The sequence below is a fragment of the Macaca nemestrina genome, chromosome 7 (assembly GCF_043159975.1).
Source record: "Macaca nemestrina isolate mMacNem1 chromosome 7, mMacNem.hap1, whole genome shotgun sequence".
Classification (NCBI taxonomy): domain Eukaryota; kingdom Metazoa; phylum Chordata; class Mammalia; order Primates; family Cercopithecidae; genus Macaca; species Macaca nemestrina.
In genome coordinates, this window is record NC_092131.1 from 156813778 (window position 1) to 156830517 (window position 16740).

General features: G+C 44.1%; 1 long non-coding RNA gene across 5 annotated transcripts in view; it reads right to left on the reverse strand.

Moving 5' to 3' along the window:
• The window catches only part of LOC105491025 (uncharacterized), a 60608-nt gene extending 44267 nt beyond the window's left edge, over window positions 1-16341 (reverse strand). For 3 of the 5 annotated variants that reach the window (XR_011606089.1, XR_011606090.1, XR_011606087.1), the window contains exons 1-3: window positions 16124-16341; window positions 15367-15986; window positions 10116-10288 (exon numbers count right to left, since the gene is read on the reverse strand). This is a non-coding gene — a long non-coding RNA (uncharacterized lncRNA). The remainder of the gene's footprint in view (window positions 1-10115; window positions 10289-15366; window positions 15987-16123) is intronic. The other 2 variants (XR_011606091.1, XR_011606088.1) reach the window with 1 other exon arrangement.
• Between the last annotated feature and the right edge of the window lie 399 nt (window positions 16342-16740).

Sequence of the window (16740 nt, forward strand, 5' to 3'; positions counted from 1 at the left end):
ACTAAAAATACCAAATTAGCCAGGCGTGATGGCATATGCCTGTAATCCCAGCTACTTGGGAGGCTGAAGCAGGAGAATCGCTTGAACCCAGGAGGGAGAGGTTGCGGTGAGCCAAGATCGTGCCAGTGCACTCCAGCCTGGGCAACAAGAGCAAAACTCCATCTCGAAAAAATAAAAAATAAATAAGGAAAAAGACATGGCTCTTTAATACTAAATCATAGTGAAGAATTTTAAAGAGCAGGATACCCCAGAAGTTTGTAAATAGAAAATATTTTTGTTTCTATATTAATAGTTAAAGAGATATGTAGCAGCTGTGCAAATGTGGGAGTAGGGGGACTGCCCATTAAGTTTATACACTCCTTTCAAATTATTCTGTAGTTATATGAATTTCAGCTCACCCTCAAAATGTCTAGAAATAGAGTTTTTCTCCATGAGTGTCATTCTTTGCTATACTACATTACATCATACAATTTATAGAAGGACTATGAGGAATTAAAATGTTAAGATTTTATTTGATATGGTAATATTTATTACTTCAAACCTAATTCAGGTAAGATCCACAGGCAATTTTAAATATTGTTGAGGAAGTTGTCATTATTAGGAGACAGTGAACTGAAACTAAACATTAACATTTTCTATTAGAGATCTTGGTGAATTGATTGTAGAATGGGAAGTCACCAGCTTTGCCAACAAAAAGGTAGCCTGAATGAGGAATGCTGAGGAAATGGACCAGTCTTACGCATGGTGGTCTGCTTACACCCCAAAATCTTTTCCATCTAGGGACTGGCAAAAGATGGTGCCCTCTAGAGAAGTGCTACAATGAAAAGGGAAAGGAATGCATGGTGGTTCAGACTGATACAAAGCAATGAGACTGCATTAGCAAGCTGAGCAGCTAGGGAAAGCCTTCAGCAATGACTTCATGAACAAAACATTTATTTTCCCTTTCATACCCCAGATTACACCAATAAGAAGCCCTGTAAAGTGTGCAGTTAAAAACTTCCTTCAATTCTGCCTCTGTCAGGGAATTCCTCCCCAGGCTTTGTCAAAATCAAGTTTGTGCTTTGCAGTTTTATTTATTTCATGGGCTTTCATCTTAAAAATTGAGTTAGCTATCCTCAGGTCTCATTACTTTTTTTTTTTTTTTTCTTATTTTTAAACCACCAGATCTTGCGAGACTCATTGCTTTTGAGGAAAAGAGGACAGAGACCTAGGCTTAATGTCTAAAATTAATTAATTGGGTAAAAAGAGTTCTTTCAGATTCTAGATGCTAACAGTCTTCATTACGGGGCCTTAGGCAAACAGTTAATTCCGGCTCTGCAAGAGGAAGTGAGTAAGAGTGCTTTGTTATTTTTAGCATGATAATAATATACATCATTACTGTGACTACAACTCATTGTAAACCAAAGTTAATTATTTTCATATTTTTCTTATTATATTTGATCCTAATGATGACACGGGGCTGCAATAGGAACATGAGATTTTTTTTTTTAAGGCTAGGTCAAATATTATCCAGCTTCGAATTCTAACAATGGGCCAAAGGGATTAGATTGGAGACCTACATTGCCCTACTTCATGTTAACCTAAAAATTCAACACAGCACCTTGCAACTCTTCCTGTATAGAGCCAGGATTATGAACATAATACCCCTATTGTAACTGCCATTTATTTGCTTTTAATTCCCAAATCTAGATCTCCAGCTCAGATTTCCTGTCCCAAACTCTAAACTCCAACTGCCTTCTTCATGTCTGCCTGCCTGGCTGCCCTGGTGTCCCACAGGCATCTCCAAGTCAACATGTTCAAAATGGAATTAACTTGTCTCCTTCCTCACTCCACCCCAGAACTATTCCTCCATTTTTCAGTGAATGAATAGTACCCCTTTAGACCCAAGGCAAATTAGAGAGCATTCCAAATCCCTTCCTTCCCCCACTGCCCTCCCTTTTTACTCCTAATTAGTGGTCAGCCATACTGACTCCACTTGGTTCCAGTTATCAGCCATCTCCACCCGAATAAATGGCTACTACCGGTTGTCTTAGGTTGGGTTCCCTAAAAACAGAATTTGAAAGCAGGTGTGGGGTACACATGATCTATCAAGGCACTGAATTCCTCGAAGAACCTATAAGGGAAGGAGAGAAGACAAACAGGGTAAGGGAAAGAGCCTAGCCAGGATGTGTGATCGCAGGTAAAGTCCATCATGGCCTGATCCACAGGTGAGGGATCTGAAGCATTAACCACACAGCAGGGCTGTCTCCCACTTGAGGCAAGGGTACCAGCCTTTTGTACCCTCCTCTGACCTCTGCAACAGTCAGTCACTCAGTGCCAGAGTTTGGGTGGAGTCATTATGTGCCTAGAGTTCTGCAGTTATCCAAGTACTTTTCCATGAATGTATAACAATACTTCTAATTCCAATCCAACATCTCAGCGCTCCTTCAAACTTAGCTTCTTTCTGTATTTCACCTTCTGTAATGGTGACAAATCTCTAATACCTTAAATATATTGAATTATTTGTTCAATCAATTTTCTTATTTGCTCAATGTAAGCAGTCTCCTTGCCCTGTTGGTGGTCTCCTCTGTTCAACACCTATGTATGCCATCTCTGTGTTCTCAGGCACCAGTGGGCAACAGCAGTGTGCTTCTGCACAGCTCCTTCCTCTCCACTTTAGTGTTCTGTGTTCTCTGTCTTTGGGTATAGCTGGGACTTTGTTTTCTGCTGCCCTAACAGAATACCAAAGACTGGGCAATTTACAAAGGAAATACATTTATTTGGCTCAGATTCTGGTGACTGGAAAGTCCAAGATCAGGCAGCTTGCTTCAACTCATGATAGAAAGCAGAAGGGGAAGAGGGCGTGTGCAGAGACCAAACAATCTGCTCTCACAGTAACTAATCCAGTCCCTGGAGACAGAACTCACTCTGGAGAGAAGGCGTTAATCTATTTATGAGAGATCAGCCCGCATGACCCAGACACCTCTCACAAGGCCCCATGTCCCAACACTGCCAAATTAGGAATCACATTTCAACGTGAGTTTTGGATGGGACAAACTACGTCCAAACCACAGGCGTGGACAAGCTTCCAAATCACCCCTGTGCAGCTCAGCCCTTCCTGCCTCCCTGCCTCAGCAAGGGTGGATGGGGAATGGGCAGGGAAGGGAAGGGGAGAGGTAGGAAGGGGAGGGAAGCTGGAGGTAATGAGTGCTGAGTACAGCTGCAGCTGGGAGCTTTGTCTGTGTACCACTCTGATTCTCTGGAGAAGAACTCCCAGGCCTCTACACACACACAGCACTCAGCTATCAGCTTAATGCCTGTTTCAAATTATAGCATACCTCAGTCTGCAAGCTAGCAGTGTCTTATAATAGTATAAGACAAAGACCAGAAGGTACTTCTGGTGGTGGGCCTCTCAGCAGGCCCCTCAACCCACCTCACCTCCTCTCTGCCAGAGTAACACTGTCCTTGCCTCTCTGAGTTAGATGGTGGCAGTGGGATATGCCAGGGAGTTTTGCTACTTACTTTCTAGATAAGTTGTCCTTGCTCAAGAAGGAGGGTGGTACGCAGCCCTCACTGGCTCCTTTCAACCCTGGCCCGTCATTATTGCTGGAAGAAATCCTCCCAGATTTCTAGTTTATACATGATTTCAACCTTGGTTTTCTGTAGCAATAAATCATTTTCCTCTACATGTGTACTCTATTCATTATTTCAATGGACTTTTGGGCAAGAGGAGCTGGGCTTCCATACTGTACGAGCATCCTGCTCAGGAGAGTCATATGGAAGGGGCAGCCAGAAGACACTTAAAAGGAGCAGCTGGAGAAGTAGGAGGAGAACCAGAAGAGGATGATGCCATAAGGTCTACATATGAAGACGAGTGGTCAGCATTTCCAACTACATCAATAAGGAATACACTGAATCCGACAACCAGGTGACCAAAGAGGGTTGAAAGCACGGTTTCAAAGAGTTACTGGGGTATAAATGGAGCTTCACATGCAGAAATGGAAGCAGCAAGGGTGTGACTACTTTCTAAAGACATTTGGCCTTAAGCAAACGAAGAGAGTGATGGACTGCGGCTAAAGAGAAAAGGTTTTGTAGGGTAGAGGAACCTTGGCCAGTGGAGGCAGGATGGCTCCCAGTGTTAGGAGACCACCTCGGCTCCTTGTCCCTGGATCCTCCCCGCTGTGCAGCTTGTTTCACTCCTGCTGCCAGAAAGCTTGACCTGGTAAGGCAAGCACACCCAGGAGAGATGACCTCCATTCCAGCCTTCATGACTTCTAAATTTAACCCAGACCACATTGCTTCTTGGCAAATCACGGTCAACTGTATCACCAAGGACTGAAAGAGGTGACACAGATCTGCTTTTCAAAAATGCTAGCAATGATGACAATGAAGTCACATGTTGAGTACATACACTAGACCTCAACTGTGCTGGCTTTTGAATAGCTCATCTGATCCTCACAACCACTTTCTCTTATGTCAGTACTAGGGTTCACATTTTACAGAAGAGAAAACTGAGATTAGAAGAGTTAAATTACTTGCCCCAGTCATAAGGTTAGTAAGCAAGAGAGCTGAGGTTCAAACAAGATCCCAAAGGCTATGCTTTTTCTCCTTTGGCACCCACAGCAAATATACATGCAACAAGAAACATGAGGCCTGAAGATAGATCAAGAGTAGCTGAGATCCATGGAGAGTATTGAGTTATAGGACCAGAGAGAGAGGTTAAGGTCAAATGGGTTTGCCAGATGAAATACAGGATGCCCAGTTAAATTTGAATTTCAGATAAACAGCAAATAATGTATTAAGTATGTCCCAAATATTGCATGTAACATACTAAAAACTATGTATTTCTTTAAAATTCAAAATTAACTGGGAATTCTGTATTTTTATTTGCTAAATCTGGCAACTGTAGGACCAGATTGTGGAGGGTTTTAATATATGCTAAGGAATTTAGACTTTATTCCATGGCTAATAAGGACTCATTGAGGATTTTGGCACAAGGGAGTGACATTAATAAAATGGTGTTTCAGACCAGCCAGAAGACACTGGCAATTGTCCAGTATAAAATTCTGAAAAGGCTGGGCACAGTGGCTCACATCTGTAATCCCAGCACTTTGGGAGGCCGAGGCGGGTGGATCACCTGAGGCTGGGAGTTCGAGACCAGCCTGACCAACATGGAGAAACCCCGTCTCTACTAAAAATGCACAAAGTTAGCCGGGCATGGTGGTGCATGCCTGTAATCCCAGCTACTTGGGAGGCTGAGGCAGGAGAATTGCTTGAACCTGGGAGGAAGAGGTTGCGGTGAGCCGAGATAGTGCCACTGCACTCCAGCCTGGGCAACAAGAGCAAAACTCCATCACACACACACACACACACACACACACACACACACACACACATTCTGAAAAATAAGACTAGAGTGGTGGGCCGGGCGCAGTGGCTCACATCTGTAATCCCAGCACTTTGGGAGGCCAAGGTGGGCAGATCACCTGAGGTCAGAAGTTCAAGACCAGCCTGGCCAACATGGTGAAACCCTGTCTCTACTAAAAATACAAAAATTAGCCAGGCAGGGTGGTGCATGCCTGTTGTCCCAGCTACTTGGGAGGCTGAGGCAGGGGAATTGCTTGAACCCAGGAGGTGGAGATTGCAGTGAGCCGAGATTGCAGCATGTACACCAGTCTGGGCAACAAGAGAGAAAGCCCGTCTCAAAAAAAAAAAAAAAAGATTAGAGTGGTGGCAAAAGGAAAGAAAAAGGAAAGGATCTAGCTGGTTAAAAAAGAATCCAATATGACAGGTTTTCAGCATGGATGGCTAAAAGAATGACAGAGCTACTGATGGAAAGAGACATATCTAGAGGAGGAATTGCTTTGGGAAGAAAGAAAAATTGACTTTGAGATGATGCTCATAAGTCTAAGTGAATTTCACCAACAGGAAAAAAAAAGTTACTTCTACAGCACCTTCTACCAGGAGCTTCACCATAGGATGCTACTCATCCTCACAGCCTACCTACCAGGCAAGTGTTACCACAGTTTTTTCTTCTCTTTTCTTTCTTTCTTTTTTTTTTTTTTTGAGGCGGAGTCTCACTCTATTGCCAGGCTGAAGTGCAGTGGCATGATCTCGGCTCACTGCAACCTCCACCTACCAGGTTCAAGTGATTCTCCTGCCTCAGCCTCCCGAGTAGCTGGGACTATAGGCGTGCGCCACCACGCCCAGCTAATTTTTGTATTTTTAGTAGAGATGGGGTTTCACCATATTGGCCAGGATGGTCTCCATCTCTTGATCTCGTCATCTACCCGCCTTGGCCTCCCAAAGTGCTGGGATTACATGTGTGAGCCACCGCACCCAGCCATTACCACAGTTTTCTAACGGAGAAAAACAAGGCCAACAGAAGGTGGCAGAGTCAGGATTTTAAGTCCCATGCCACCAGACTAAAGTCAGGGCTTCTTTCCACTATTCCACACTATCTCCAAGTAAAGAACTAGAACCCGAACTCTGGAGAAGTTGTGGCTGGACCTGTGACTCCTGCGAGCTGAGACGAGGGAGCTGAAAAGGCGGAAAAGTTTGCTAAGAAGACATGTGAGAGAAGAACGGGAGACAGCTTCAGAGCATCTCTGGCAGAGGAAACAGCCTAGCATTCTGAACACAGTAGCATAATGCAATGTTTTTAGAAAGCGGGGAGAATATAGGGATGGGAAAAGGAAGTCCTGGAAAGATTTACAGGTGCCACATCATAAAGAACCTCATCTGCCAAGCCTACGAGATTACAATTACCCTATAGGCAATGGGGTGTCATTGAAGAGTTTTAGGCAAGGTATTGAGATAATCAGATTTGTTCTCAGAAGGGTCAAGCTGGTGGCAGTGGTGTGAGAGATGGACTGAAGGCCAATTAGGAAGCACCTGTGATGATACAGGGGCGAAAGGATGAGGAGAGGAGGCAGAGGGAATAGATGTTAAGAGAAAGAATCAATAGGATTCCGGGGGAAAAGAGAGGTGGGATGATCAAAAGTACTTTTCCAGGGTCACTGGGAATGCCGATAATATTTACAAAACATAGGGTATGCTGGGACAGTGGCCCACGCCCACACTGGGAGGCCAAGGTGGAAGGATTGCTTAAGGCCAATCCTAGGCAGTGTAGTAGGACCCCATCTCTACACATAATAAACAATTGGCCAGCGTGGTGGGAAGCAGCATCAGGAGGATTGCTTGAGTTTGAGGCTGCAGTGATCTATGATCATTCCACTGCACTCCAGCCTGGGTGACAGAGGGAGACCTGTCTCTGAAAACAAAGAAACAAAAAACACAGGGCATGCAGAAGGAGGAACATGTCCGTGGAGGAAGTGTGAAGTCATTTGTCTTCATATTCCTCCAACATCACTTAGAGCATAGACTAGTGCTCGGTGTATGGTTATTTGAATTGGATTTTGGACACATTTAGTTTGAGATATCATTGGAACATGCAGGTGGAAATGTTTAGTAAACTATTGGAACTCTGGGTCAGGAGCTTAAGAGAACAATGTAAGCCTTCCGAGTTGCTTTGTGAATCAAGACATAAGTAAGGGAGTGAGAAAAGGCCGTGGACAAAATCCCTGAAAATACCCAGCATGTGAAGAGCAAGTGGAGAAAAACGAGCTAATGAAGGAAGCAGAAAACAGGCAGCAAGAGAGGTGGGAGGTAAGAAAGTGTGTGTAAAGGAAACAGACATACATTTCAAGAAGGAAGGGGTTGCTGGAAGGGTTACACTGCAGAGATGCCAGATGAAATGAGGACTGGTAGATATGTCTACATGGGATCTAACACTTTCTGTTTTCCCTATTTCCCTGCCACACTTCTGTTTTACCTTGCTTCTCTGGCATGGTACTCCTAATAAAGCATTAGCATGTAAGCATTTGCTGTAGGCCTTGTTTTCTAAGAAATTTTGGCTAAGACTTAAAGCTAAAGCAGTAATTGGCTATAAAAGTTGTAATTTCTAATTCCTATCCCTGTCAGTACAAAATTGCCATTTTAGCAATTGAAAGCAGAGAAGAGGCTGGGCACAGTGGCTCACACCTGTAATCTCAGCACTTTGGGAGGCCGAGGCAGGTGGATCACTTGAGGTGAGGAGTTCGAGACCGGCCTGGCCAACATGGTGAAACCCATCTCTACTAAAAATACAAAAATTAGCCAGGCATGGTGGCACGCACCTGTAATCCCAGCTACTTGGGAGGCTGAGGCAGGAGAATTGTTTTAACTCAGGAGGTGGAGGTTGCAGTGAGCTGAGAATGTGCCACTGCACTCCAGCCTGGGTGACAGAGCAAGACTATGTCTCAAAAAAAAAAAAAAAAAATGCAGACAAGAAAACACAACCACAACCTCAGAAGTAAATGTGTCAAAAGCATGTAAGGCGCTTGATGCCTCCTACATCTCAGATCCAATTAGCATAATGTAATCAGAATGATGAAACTACCATATTGTGCTGTGAGCTACCAAGACAATCAAAATCCCCATCGACTATACTTTGACACAGATCAGGAGAGTTAACATAGGCCAGAGGCAAGACTGTCAAGTGTACTGCTCTTCTTGTCAAGTAATGCTTTTGCTTCTCCCAATTGATGGGGCTCTCTAACGGGGACTGGCAAACTACAACCTCCAGGCCAAATATGACTCTCCAGCTGTTTCTATAAATAAAATTTTATTGGAACACAGCCATGCTCATTCATTTACATGCTGTATATTGCTGTTTTGACACAAAATCAGCTAAATTGACTAGGTACAACAGAGATTAGATGGCATGCAAGGCCTAAAATATTTACTGTCTTGCCTTTTATAGGAAAAGTTAGCTAACCCATGATTGAGAATAAAGCATTTATCAAATCAACAGCCACATATCAAATACCAGAAGGTGTGTTGATTCCCTCTAACAAAGATAGGAACTGCAACTGAGGCAATGACTCAGTTAAGTTTATGGCAGTCTGTTACCACCCTCCATTATTTATCTGTGCTTTTAAACACAAGTGAACTGAATGGGAATCTGGGCCCAGCACACGTCCGCTGCACTGTCTATCTAGCTGAATGGGAATATGACTGGGAACACCAACCCAGGACACTTTTAAGTCTTTTTTTTTTTTTTTTTTTTTTGGCAGGGTCTCATTCTGTTGCCCAGGCTGGGGTTCAGTGGCATAATCACAGCTTACTGCAGCCTCAACCTCCTGGGCTCGAGTGATCCTTCTACCTCAGCCTCCCGAGTAGCTGGGACCACAGGTGTGTGCCATCAAGCCTGATTAATTTTTTAATTTTTGTAGAGATGAGGTCTCCCTATGTTGTCCAGGTTGGTCTCGAATCCCTGGGCTCAAGAAATCCTCCCACCTTGGCCTCCCAAAGTGCTAGGATTATGCCACAAGCCCACTTTAAGTCTTTGATGTTGGTGCTAATCTCTGCAATTCCTCTTGGGATATGGTAATACTTGTGATTTAGTATCTTAACGAGGGGCAGAAGGTGGCTTTCATTGGGCCTTTTCTACCATAAAGAGTTTATTTCACAGGTCAGAAAACCAAAGTGACAATTTTCCCAGATTCTAAGTGTATCTGTCTCAATTATACTTTCAGAAACCAGGGACATAAACTTAAGGCCAGTTTGCAAAACCTCTGGATACGTTGTGATATAATCTTGAGCCAGGGGGTCTATTTATCACCTGGACTCAGGAAACCACCAATCTAACTACAGGGTATGATAACATTTCTGATACCAGCTCTCAGAACATCTAGGTATTCTCCTTTTCCCAGTGTAGCTGTCTTTGGAAAATGTCACTTGTCCTTTTAGAGAGGGATTCTAAAAATATTAATGTATATCCTTACGATAGTTTTGGAGTTTCCTTCTCAAGGGGACTCAGGTTGCCCTTCAATCAATGGGCTCTGGGTTTGTAAACTGACTTCGATTTGGAAACTAGCTGAGGGATATCAATGTTCCATGGTGATGGTTGATGTCAGCCTTCTGCTTACCAATTCGTGCATTTATTTTATAAATTAAATAATATCCTACAAGGCTGTCCATATGTCTCCACCCTAGGAATAAGCAATCTACTGATTGTTGCCAAAAATATTTGTGGGTCAAGGCACCTTGATTGTCACACTGGCATTGCTACCCATTATGGTAATTGTATTTACCTTTGCTCTGTTAGCTGGGTGTTATCATTTGGCTTCTGGTATTCTGGAATTCCATCATCCCTTTTGATACTAGAGATCCATGTTCCATGGCAGTATCCCCCACTCTTGGCCTTGACAGGTCTCCTTTCACCAATGTATTTCTTATTCCTTAGTACAAGGAAGTTCCCTGGCCTCTTGGAGTATAGAGACAGGTGGTGGGTTAGCAGGTCTGAATACATAGTAAATATATTCTAACGTTCTCACTTTCCTATGACTTTTGATCTCTTCCCCAGTACAATGCCAAGATTATTTCTGGTGTGTCTACCACCTTTCCAAGCTTCAAGGAAACATCACAACAAACTATTTATAGTGACCTCAAGTGCTCTTGCCAAAACACTGGATAACCACTCATGAGTGCATGCCTTCATGTAATGAATTCTCTCTTATAAAACCTCATTTTATGCACTCACTCTCTCTTTCTCCCCAGTCTTACATTTTCAAGATCTGCTCCCACCTATATTACCCTGATTCTGTTGACAAAAAGAGTCAAACTCTGTAAAATATTTTAAGAGATTTATTCTGAGCCAAATATGAGTGATCATGGCCTGTGACACAGCCCTCAGGAGATCCTAAGAACATGTACCCAAGGTGGTTGGGGTACAGCTTGGTTTTATATATTTTTAGGGGGGCATGATACATCAATCCAATACATTTAAGAAATACATTGGGCCGGGCATGGTGGCTTATGCCTGTAATCCCAACACTATGGGAGGCTGAGGCGGGCGGAACACCTGAGGTCAGGAGTTCGAGACCAGCCTGACCAACATGGCAAAACCCCATCTATACCAAACATATAAAAATTAGCCAGGCGTGGTGGCATGCACCTGTAATCCCAGCTACTCAGGAGGCTTAGGCAGGAGAATTGCTTGAATCCAGAAGGCAGAGGTTGCAGTGAGCCGTGATTGTGCCACTAGACTCCAGCCTGGGCGACAGAGCAAAACTCCATCTCAAAAAGAAAAGAAAAGACAAGACATTGGTTTGGTTCAGAAAGGCAGGACAACTCAAACCGGGGACTTCAGGGTATAGGTAGATTTAAACATTTTCTGGTTGACAATTGGTTGAGTTTATCTGAAGACCTGGGATCAATGGAAAGGAATGTTCAGGTTAACAAAGAGGATTATGGAGAGACCAAGTTTTATTGTGCAGAGGAATCTCTCAGCAGACTTCAGAGAGAGCAGGTTATAAAATGTTTCTTATTAGACCTAAAAGGGTGCCTGGCTCTTAGCTGATTATCTCCTGGATCTGGAAAGAAAGGAAGGAAAACAAAGGGGAAAGGGGATTCTCTACAGGATGTGTAATTTTCCCACAAGAGACTTGGCAGGGCAATTCCAAGGTATGGTAAGGAAATACATTTTGGGGTTAAATATTTCTTCCTTGTCTCAATGTTATGCCAGAGTGATTGAAAAGTAAGTCACGATATATAGGGTCAAATAAAACCCATCTGATGAGAATTTATGGCTTGTAGGATATGACTCCCTAGACCCCTTAGGTAGGAATTTGGGCAGATATAAAAATCAGAGTTTAGTCCTCAGGTCTTACGTATTCTCCAGGTCCTACATTTCCTCTGGAATGGCGGCTAACTCCTAGAGCAGGACCTGTACTTCCCTGCTCAGGCTGTGCTGAGCTCTGGTGTAGATTACCAGACTGGAGGCAAAAAAGGGAGAGAATGGAGGCTTATCTTGGGGAGAATAAAAGTTATTCTGCAATGACCTATTTCAGATGGGCAAGGGGAGGCTGTTTTCCTTAGTCAAGAGAAAAGAGTTTTGCTGACAGCATTATAAATAAATAAATAAATAAGAGAGAAAAGGGACTGCTTCTGCTGGTCAGGAAGATTTAGGGACAATTAGGAGCTCAAGATTTTGAGGCTCATCCACTCACATATTTCTTATTCAGGTCTTAACGCCTCACATTTTTCCTTTCTGGAAAATACCTTCACATGGGAAACTTGTCGAAGCTATGCATTCAATCCCTTTAGCAGCTTTGCCATTCTGGATCCTGAACCTAATTTTCTTTTCTTCTTCTTTTTTTTTTTTTTGAGACAGAGTTTCCCTCTTGTAGCCCAAGCTGGGGTGCAATGGCACAATCTCAGCTCACTGCAACCTCCGCCTCCCGGTTCAGGTGATTCTCCTGCCTCAGCCTCCCGAGCAGCTGGGATTACAGGCATGCACCACCATGCTCAACTAGTTCTGTATTTTTAGTAGAGACAGGGTTTTGCCACGTTGGCCAGGCTGATTTTAAACTCCTGACCTCAGGTGATCTGCCCACCTCCACTTCCCGAAGTGCTGGGATTATAGGCGTGAGCCACTGCACCCCGCCCTGAAACTAATTTTCTTTTTTTTAACTCAATTTTTATTTTTTTAATTATACTTTAAGTTCTAAGGTACATGTGCACAACGTGCAGGTTTGTTACATATGAATACATGTGCCATGTTGCTGTGCTGCACCCATTCACTCGTCATTTACATGAGGTATATCTCCTAATGCTATCCCTCCCCCTCCCCACTATAGGCCCCAGTGTGTGATGTTCCCCACCCTGTGTCCAAGTGTTCTCATTGTTTTCAACAGTGTCTAACCTACTGCTGCAAGAGATGAGTCTCCCCTCCGTCTCAAAAAAAAAAAAAAAAAGAAATGAGTCTCCTTCATGGCTGCCGTAGAACTCCTCTGGCTTTCATATTGTTACTTAATTGGCAAAATGCTGCTTTGAACTATCATTTTTTTTTCCCAAGACTTCCAATGCTTTCAAGAGCAGCCAGTCTGTTCCCCATACTGTATCATTATTATTGCTCCCATACTGATCAAATACAGCATCCACATAATATCCTAATTCCTTATCTTCTATCTGCACCTCATCCAAGTCAACTGGAGGTGAAAGCTTTAGTAATTGTCATGCATGCCTCTGCATGGCAGGGTTATTACTATCCTATTTACTACTGGGAAAACAGTTCTGATTGCCTTTAGATAGGTGGGCTAGTCTCTAAAATCCCACCTTTAAGGGTCTGCTTTTAAAGACTACTCCTGGTACTAGCATTTTTGAGCCTACAGTCTCGAGAAAAGTTTGAAGCAAAAGTATGCACATTTTTGTGATGGATGCTTTATTGATTGGTGAAGTTGCAGGGAAGAAAGTATGAGGAGAAAAAAGAAGTGAGGTAGGGAAGATGTAAAACCAAACAAAGAGATGTGCTACCAAGATGGCCACAGCTTCACTGCAAACAAAGATGCTTGCCTGGCCTTCCAGGGCATCTCCACAGAGTACCTATGAAGCCACTGACTCTCATGGGAGGAAGGGTGAACAGTGCTGGCTTCTTTTTGTCTCCTGTCTCTCAGTGGTCAAGGTTTACCCTACCCTAGACATGAACTCTCCCACACTTCCGGGTTGTAGTACCCACTCCTCCAGGAAGCGTCTCAGGAAGACAGAGCCTCTGCAGTGCATTTTGGCCAATGTGCTTCAGTCTTTCCTCCTGAGTCAGTACCCCACGGGGGCCTCTCGGTGTGTGGGGGCAGGTTAGCAGCAGGGGCTGTGGCTGTGGCTTTATGACTGTGAGATACCTCATAGAGTTTTTGTGAGAATTTGGGCAATCAATATCCAATGCCTGGCAGTTAGTAGGCACTCAGTAAATGTTAGCTATCATTATGAATAGTAATTGAGTGAATTTTGTGTGTGTGATTCTTACACGATATGGCTGGTAGCAGCATGTTCCCCACCCCTTCTAAGCCTTTGTTTAGCGCCACTGTGCTCAGTCGCACACGCTGGCGCAGTCAGCCAAATCTAAGCAGCTCAACAGTGCCATGAGCTGTGGTCCGCAGCCGCATGGGGCAGCCAGGTAGCACATGGCTTTGCAGTTAGTCCACAAGAATGGTGATCACCATCTAGGCAGCAAAGAGTTGTGCAATGGAGTGTTTTGCTTTTATAAAAATAGGACTAGTGATAATGCCTTCCATTCTCTAGCCACCCTAAAACATTCTTTTAAATATTTAGCTTGTCTCTGAAATCTACCAAGGAAATAAACTGATACTGGTTTTTGTTCCATAAATTATAGTCACATAGCTCAAAGACAGTTTGCCCATTCACAGAGTCATACATTTGCTTCCGAAACCATGAATACAGGGGCCCTCAACTGTCAAGTGTCTGAAGAATATCTCTTCTGTGGGAAATTTGTGACACTGTCCTCTGAATTTGGTTAATCATAAATAAATATTCTTCATTTAATGAAGAGTTCAAATCTGAATCTTGTCACCATGGAAAACAGGGCTCTCTCCTCCCATTTTTCTTAATGAGGCACTCAATGCCACAGTCATAATGTTTACCTCCCTTCAGGGAACAACAGCTCTTGACAAGTGGAAATACGATTTCAGCAAAAAAAACTTTCCACTCTATATTTGTTACACTGCTTCAATATTATGTCTTGATTCCTGCTTCGAATTTATGGAAAGGATTTTCATAGTCAAGGGAAATCTACTGATGAATGTGAGAGGCATGAACCTTGAGACAATGACAAAGTAAATTTTGGGCTTTAAAGAAATACACCATTTGCTTGTCTGGAAGCAAGAGCTGAGTTTTTAAAAACAGAAACTGATCAAAGTTAATCAGTCTAATAAAATATAAGAGGTAACATATATTTTATTTAGGTAATTTTGAATCAATTTCCTAAACTATGCTTTCCTGTTGACGACAGACATTTATCCTGAGTGTCTGGCAATTGTGTTGAAACTATTTGATGACCTGGCTGGGTGCAGTTGCCTTGGAAGGCCGAGGCAGGTGGATCGCTTGAGCTCAGGAGTTCAAGACCAGCCTGGGCAACGTGGTGAAACTCCATCTCTGCCAAAAATGCAAAAATTAGCCAGGCATGGTGGCACACACCTGTGGTCCCAGCTACTTGGGAGGCTGAGGTGGGAGGATCACTTGAGCCTGGAAGGTGAAGGTTGCAGTGAGCTGAGATGGCGCCACTGCACTTCAGCCTGGGTGACAAAGTGAGACCCCATCTCAAAAAAAAAAAAAAAACAAAAAAAACAACAACGATATGATGACCTAGTTCCCCGTTCCTGGATTTACCTTACTCCCAACACCTGAGAACAGATTTGGCTCCATCAGTTCTGATCTTTGGCCTTATACCATAAACACAGCACGGAGCTTCCTGTCTGGATCCCTCAGGCCACCCTCATCAACTACCAGCTGGACCTAACCCATGCCCTAACCCCATCCTTCGGAGCCTACCTCTGGCCTCTAGGAGTCAGACATATACAGGACATGGAGCCAGGTGCCACTGAAAAGAAATATAAGAAATTTATGGTAGAGATACAGAGAAACTATTTGTCTTAGTCTGCACAGGCTACTGTGATAAAATACCTTTGACCAGGCGTCTTTTAAACAAAAGAAATTCTTTTCTCACAATTCTGGAGATAGGAAGTCCAAGATCAAGGCACTAGAAGATCTGGTGTTGATGAGGGCCAGTTCCTCATCATCATCTCACAGCCATCATCTCACAGTAACCTCACATGGCAGAAGGGGTAAGGGACCTCTCTCAGGCCTTTTTAATAAGAGCACTAATTCCACTCATGAGGGCTTCACCCTCATGACCTAATCCCTCCCATAAAAGCTCCACCCTCTTGTTCCATCTCCTAATATCTCCCTGGAGGAGAATCTCAACATATGAATTTCACGAGACACAAACGTTCATGGCGAGACCCTGTCTCTACAAAACATAAAAAAAATTCGCACATGCCTGTGGACCCAGCATCTAGGGAGGTGGAGGCAGGATTGCTTGAAGGGATGTGGAGGCTGCAGTAAGCCCAGATCGTGCCACTGCACTCCAGCCTAGGCAGTAGAGCCAGACCCTGTGTCAAACAAACAAACAAATAAATAAATAAAATGAGGCAGCTCTGTAAGTACTGGCCTAGAAAGATGTCCATACACATAAAGCAAAAAGGTCAGGCTGTAAAACAACAGGCAAAAGAGAGGCTTTACGGCGTACTTTAAGATAACAGACTGCCCATTCGGTAACGCAGCCTGTCTCTCTCCTCTCCTCATCCCAGCTACTACTCCTCGCCCAACACAGCGTTTTTCCACGACCTTCCGTCTTTTTCTCTCAGTACTCTTCCGCTCCCCCTGCTCTTCCTCTCTGCGTCCGGGATCAGGACCCGGGTAGACTACCTGCAGCAGGAACGCGCGTGCGCCGTGGCACCAGCCAGAACGCGGGGTGGGCGTGTTTTCCTCGCCCCCAGGGCGGAGCCGAGGAGCGATTGGTCCCCGTTTTGGGCCTCCCAGGATTGACTGGCCCTTTCACCCAACCAGGGCGACCCACACCCGCTTAGATCACTTCCGCCCTCGCATGGCAGCGCCTCTCGCCCCGTCGCGTTTATCCAGGACGCAGTGAGCACTTGTTTTTGCTGTTCCCTCCTGCCTTTGACAGTGTTTTGCAGACACCGGTGTTGAGATTGGCATGCCTCCCGCATTTACAGAGAAGCCCTTTAAGAGGGAGAGTTTAGGCCAAGTTTACTTTAAGTAGGAACCTGAGAATTAAAAACCGAATTAAAAAGTTGGCCGCCGCCCTGGAGGGAGATAAAGAGCCCCCTTCTCTCATGCTTCCTT